Source organism: Elephantulus edwardii, unplaced genomic scaffold (assembly GCF_000299155.1).
Source record: "Elephantulus edwardii isolate Elephantulus edwardi_28Jun2011 unplaced genomic scaffold, EleEdw1.0 scaffold00140, whole genome shotgun sequence".
NCBI lineage: Eukaryota > Metazoa > Chordata > Mammalia > Macroscelidea > Macroscelididae > Elephantulus > Elephantulus edwardii.
In genome coordinates, this window is record NW_006399890.1 from 7,930,280 (window position 1) to 7,936,641 (window position 6,362).

The following is a 6,362-nucleotide window of genomic DNA, read 5'->3' on the forward strand; positions in this document are numbered from 1 at the left end:
CAGGCAGAAGGGTGCAACAATGAATGAATGGAACTCCAAAATCTCTGCAGATGTTCATTGAAATGAAAAATAAATTAATTAATTTAATTAAAAAAATAGAATCCCTTAAAGCAAATCTCAATTATCATATAATCTGTAAAAATGTCAGATTATACCGTTGATAGATAGGGGCTTTTCAAATGTAATAATATCATTATATTGTCTAACAAAATTTTGTTATTGTCAGATGCCATCAAATCAACTCTGACTGATAGTGACCCTATGAATAAAAAGTTCTGAAACTTGTCCTGTCCTGTGCCATCCTGACAGTCACTGTCATCTCATCAAGGGTCCTCCTCTCTTCCACCTTTCCAAGCATGATGTCTTTGTCCAAGGACTGGATTCTTCTAACAACATGCTCAAAGAATGTGAGTTGAAGTTTCACCATCTTTGCCTCAAAGAGCAACCTGGTTGTACTTTCTCCTGGATATATTTATTTATTCTTTTGGAAGTCCATGGGATATTCAGTTCACTTCTATACTAAATCCCAATCCAAAATCATCAATTCTTCGTCTGTCATCCTTATTCCTTGTCCAACTTTCAGGTGCAAAGCAAATAATTGAGAAGATCGTTACTTGGATCAGGTGCACCTGAGTCTTTACACTGACATCATTGCTCGTTAGCTTTTTTGAGAAGTCTTGTCATAAGATTTTTTTCCCCTGTAGCAAGTATTTTAAAATCTTAACTGCTGGTATCAAGGCTGTTGATCATGGATCGAAGTAAGATTAAATTATTAGCAATCTCAATCTTTTCTCCATCTATCGTGGTGTTACTTAGCAATTGGTCCAGAGCTGAAGATCTTTGTTTTCTTAATGTTGAGATGTAATCCATGTTGAAGTCTTTGACCTTCTGCAAGTTTTTCAAGTCTTTTTCACTTTCTGCAGGCAATGTTGTGTCATCTCCATAATTTATGTTATTCCTTCAATCCTGATGCCACATTCTTTTATAATAAAGTCCAGTTTTCCCAATGATTTTTCTCAGCATGCAAATTGAATAGGTATTAAGCCTTGACACATGCCTTTCTTGATTTTAAGCCATGAAATGTTTCTTTGTTCTCTTTAGAAAACATCTTTTTGGTCTAGGTATAGGTTTTGCATGAGAATGATTAAGTAATTTGAAAATATCATATACTATTCTGTGTTAAATTTGTAAAAAAAATTGGTTGGCTTCAATCAATATCCAAACAAAATTTATATATAACACAAAATAATTCCTTTCTTTTTCTTAATCCATTTATTTTTAGAAGAATTGTGCATAAATTCTGAAAAATATTCCAAACTCTGAGTTTAGTTCATTACATCCTTGTGGGGTTCACTACACATTTTCCTTCCCCTACCTCCCAATCTCTACTAAAGGGACATCTAGAACTAAAGGCTTAAATTCAAGTTTAAACTTTTTCCAGGAAAGAATGTACCATGGGCTTTGCTGTGTACCTCCTATTATATTACCTCAAGAAGCATGGAATGTCTTGTATTATATTACCTCAAGAAGCATGGAATGTTTCCTATTATATTACCTCAAGAAGCATGGAATGTTTCTCACTTTTAGAGATGTTTTAGATCACTGGATTCAGGTTTTGTCAGACTGAGATCCCATTAGTCTGTTCCCACTCGATGGCTCAGAACAAAAACAATCATTAATGGCAGTCATTGATGATTGAGGACTATGTATCTATCATGCCATTGTTGTTTATTATGTACCAGGGAGTCAGAAGCTACTCGTGGCTGACTCTCTGGCAGGTTTTTAGGGGAAGTAAAATCACATTGTCTACCTTCTTCCTGCAGAGCAGCTAATGGATTCAAATCATGTGCCTTCTTGTTGGTAGCTCAGTTCCTTGCCAGAACTCCCTATCATTTCATTAGATATTGTGACTGGTTCTATTAAATGAAGGAAAGAAGTTGGCAATAATGATGTCACTTTGTCTTTCTTATTAATGTCATGGATTGAATTGTGTCCTCCGAAAATTCATGCATTTAGTGATGTAATGTCAAAGCAATATAGTGCTTTCCCCGTGCTCTGGTAAACCAAGTAATTACAAGAGGATGAAAGGTATAGTGCAACGCCAGGACAAGTCTGATAAAGGAAGTTTCCCTAGGGTGTGACTTGTAATATGTTTTATCTCAGAGATAAAAGGGGAGGAAAAGCAGCACAAAGGGTGGACCTCTGTAGCACCAAGAAATGTCAGGAGTAGAGTGTGTCCTTTTGGAGAGAAATTTCCTTGGCACCTGGGAAGAACAAGACACATGGTGATCTGCAAGGTCTAGAAATGCTGAAGTTAATAAGGATATGTCCCCACAATCTTCTCCCAACAGCTGGCACCTTGAATTTTGCTATCTAGCTTCCTAAACTGCAAGAGAATAAATTTATGTTTGTTAAAACTATCCTCTTGTGGTATCTGTTATGATGACATAATTAGGACATTAATCCCATGTTAATGATTTACCATACACCTTGCTTCTTAATTAGGCTGGAATGCTTGGAACTTGCAGAACAGGTTTGAGTTATTGCAGGAGAACCCCCCAGGAAGCATCCAGATGTCTGGACTAACAGGAAGAGATTCCAAATCGGTGAAGGTATAACCAGCACTGGACAAGAGACTTAACAGAATTTTTTAATTTATAGACCATCTGCAAGCCTGCAGATTATTGCCCTTCTGTCCTTATTTTTCTTCATTTTATATTGGACAAAGGATCTTTGGTGGCCTAGTGGTAAGGAGCTACCCTGTCAACCCAAAGGCAGGTGTTTGGCATTCCCCAGCCACTCAGCAGGAGAAACATGAGCAACCTCCTCCCATGTGATTCACAGACTCTGAAAATCTGTTGTAGAATCAGCTATGTGTCGATTACAACTCCATGGTACACAACAACAAACAAATATGTTGGGCAAGGGAATGCTGGTGGCCTAGAGGGCAAGAAGTTGCCCTGACAACCTAAAGTCAGGCAGTTCGAATCCACCAGCAGCTCTATGGGAGAAAGATGGGCAATCTCCTTTCATGCAACTTAAAGCCTCTGAAAACCCACTACGAGGTCAGTTATGAGTTGGTTCTGATTTGACAGCACTTGAAAACAACAGCATGTACCAGACAAGGGAGCTCTCATGGTGTAGTCTGTAGGGAGTCGTGCTGCTTGCCCAAAGGTGGAAACCCTCTAGTGGTTTGAATCCACCAGCTGCACTGTGGGAGAAAGATGAACAATCTCATCTCGTTTGATTTACAGCCTTGAAATACCAATGGAGGGTCAGCTATGAATTAGTTCCAACTCAAATGCAATGAGTTTGAGGTTTTATAATACATACATTTTGGACTCTTGGCATGAGAGTGTTTGAGACAAGCCTGAAATGTAGTTTGCTTTGCTTTTTATTTTTTCCATTGGTTAAGTCTCCTAATAAAAAGCCCTGTCTCTGTGTCACTTTGAAACTCGGAGTCTTTGTTTGGAGCTTTCAACCTAAGATTTGGATGAACAGATTGGTGCCCAGTGTGAGACTATGCCATGGCTTCCCCTCTGCTGTTAATTGAGGAGGAAAAGAGGGATGGAATAATGGTACACCCTTTCCCAGGTGTTAGAGACCTCTCTGGGCTCAGACTCTCCAAGTCTTAGTGGTAGAGGGACACTATACTGTATAGAACCAGCCAAGAAAAGAGACAGAAGTTAGTTTAGATTTTGTATATACATTTAAAATAAAGCTCAGTGCCATAAAGTCAGGACTGATTCTTAACTGACCCTTCAGTGAGTTTTCAGAGGCTGCGAAGAGGAGAATGCCCATCTTTCTCCACAGAGCAGCTGGTAGATTGGAACTATATGTCGTTTCATTGGCAGCACAACTCCTTTTCTATTAGGCTACCTATAAAAGCCAGAGAGGCATCAGGATTTTCAACAGCAGGTGTGGTGAGTATAGTGAAAAATAAGTTTTAGTAGTACATTGTGATAGTATTATTACAGATTTTTATTTTATTTTTTTAAAAAGTAAAACACAACAACATGTGCTGGAAAGATTTTCATCACCTTGCCAACATTCATGTTTCTCAAATATAATTATTCATTCACCCTGCATTTCTCTATCCACCCCCAAGAGAAGCAACTGATTCTTTGCTCAATTGACAGGCATAAAGAAGCCAGTCAATTGTTAAAGAAGTGGGACTTTAAATGGACAAAGAATTGTGGTATCAGGAAAATAGTTGAATACCTCAGCTTGTACTGAAATAGTGGTAAATATTTTTTAATTTAATTTTATTAATTTTAATGAACATTTACAGAGATTTGGGGTTTCCATTTATTCATTGTTTCACTTGTCTCCCTGCCCAGCCCTCCCCTCCCAGTTCACTCCTTTCTTTGAAAAGTAAAAGTTCTTTCTTTGGTATACAATCCCCCTGCACACCTCCCACTGCCCGAGTACACTCCACTATGCAACCTTAATTCTGGACTCTTGAATAGTGGTAAATATTTAAGGGTGTGAATCTTGCTCACAATAGGGTGTGAGATGATTGGATTTGGCCTTGCCTTTAAAAAGGCTTTTGGCTGTCACTCTGGGGCTATTTCCAGGCTGGGAAGATGAGCAGAATGGCTAGATTCTGCAAAGTTGTCTTTTCTAGTTTGGGGTTTGGATTACACAATAGGGTATAAGATGATCGGATTTGGTTTTTGTGGATCTCCCGAATAAAACTGGCTTGGAAGCAGAAGTGGCATCCACTTCCCAAAAAAGCTTGTCTCCAGAAACTCTATGAACTTGGAGAAAAGATGAAAGTTTTGTGTTCAAGACTTTTGTTCATAGTGTAGCTAAGTTTCGTCTATGACTCTACGGCACATAACAACAACAACAACAAATTTAAGGAAAAGCATGATTATACCCCATTGGTCTTATTTTGTTGTTGTTGTTGTTGTTGTTGTTATGCACCATCAAATTTCTTGCAACTCATAGTAACTATAGTACAATAGCTCTGAACCCTGCAACCTCATTCTTTCTGACATACCTTCCCCCATTACTCCTATCAATGAGTCAACCCATCTCATGCAGGGTCTTCCTCTCTTGCACTCTTCCTCCACCCTCCCAAGCATGATGTCCCTCCACAAGGACTGGTCCTTCCTTGCAAAATGCCCAAAGATTATCAGACGAAACTTCAGAATCCTTGCCTCCAAGGAGCAGCCTGGTTTCACCCTCTCCAAAATGGACCTGTTTCTTCTCCTAGCAGTCCATGGTATATTCAATACTCTTTTGGAGCACCATGGCTCAAAGGCATTAATTCTCCTTCTATCATCCTTAGTTATTGTCCACCTCTCTAGTGCAAGTAATTGTGAATATCGTGACTTCGATCAGGCACACCTTGGTCTCCAGACTGACATCATTGTTCTTCAGTACTCTGGAGAGGTCCCTGAGAGCATATTTTCCCAATGCAATTCGTCTTTTGACTTCTTTGCTGCTGGTACCAAGACTGTAGATTGTGGAGCCAAGCAAACTGAAGATGTTAACAATCTCAATCTCTTCACTGTCTATCATGTTGTTGCCAATCAGCCCAGAGGTGAGAATCTTTGTTTTCTTGATGTTGAGCTTTAATAAATATTGAAGACTACAGCCCTTGAGCTTCTGCAGCAAATGCCTCAGGTCCTCCTCACTTTCAGCAAGCAGGGTTGTGTCTTCTGCATAACAAAGATTGATGAGTTTTCCTCCAATCATGATGCCACATTTCTTCTCACAGAGTCCAGCCTCCTGGATAATCTGTTCTGCATATAGATTGAAAAGGTATGGAGATAGGACACATCCCTGGCTTACACCCTCCCCAATTTTGAACTTGCAGTGTTTCTTTGCTCTGTTCCGACAACTGCCTCCTAGTCAAAGTATAGGCTGTGCATAAGCATAATCAAGTGTTCTTAGATTCCCTTTCTTCTCAAAGTCAACCACAGTTTGTTTTGATCCACACAGTCAAATACGTTTGCATAGTCAATGAAACAAAGATAGACATTCCTCTGGTAACTTCTGCTTTCAGCCAAGATCCATCTAACGTTAGCTATAATATCCCTAGTTCCACAGCCTTTTCTAAACCCAGCCTATACACCTGTCAGTTTTCTTTTGATGTGCCATTCAAATTGTTTTTGCATCATTTTCAGCAGAATCTTGCTTGCATGCAATATTAGTGATATTGTTTGATAACTTCCGCACTCTGTTGGTCACCTTTTTTTTTTTTTAAACGGGAACAAATATGGATCTCTTCAAGTCATTTGGCCAGGTGGTTGTCCTCCAGATTTCTTGGTACAACCTTGTGAGCACGTCCAGGGCAGCATCTGTTGAAATATGTCAGTTGGTATGCCATAAATTCCCAGGGCCTTATTTTT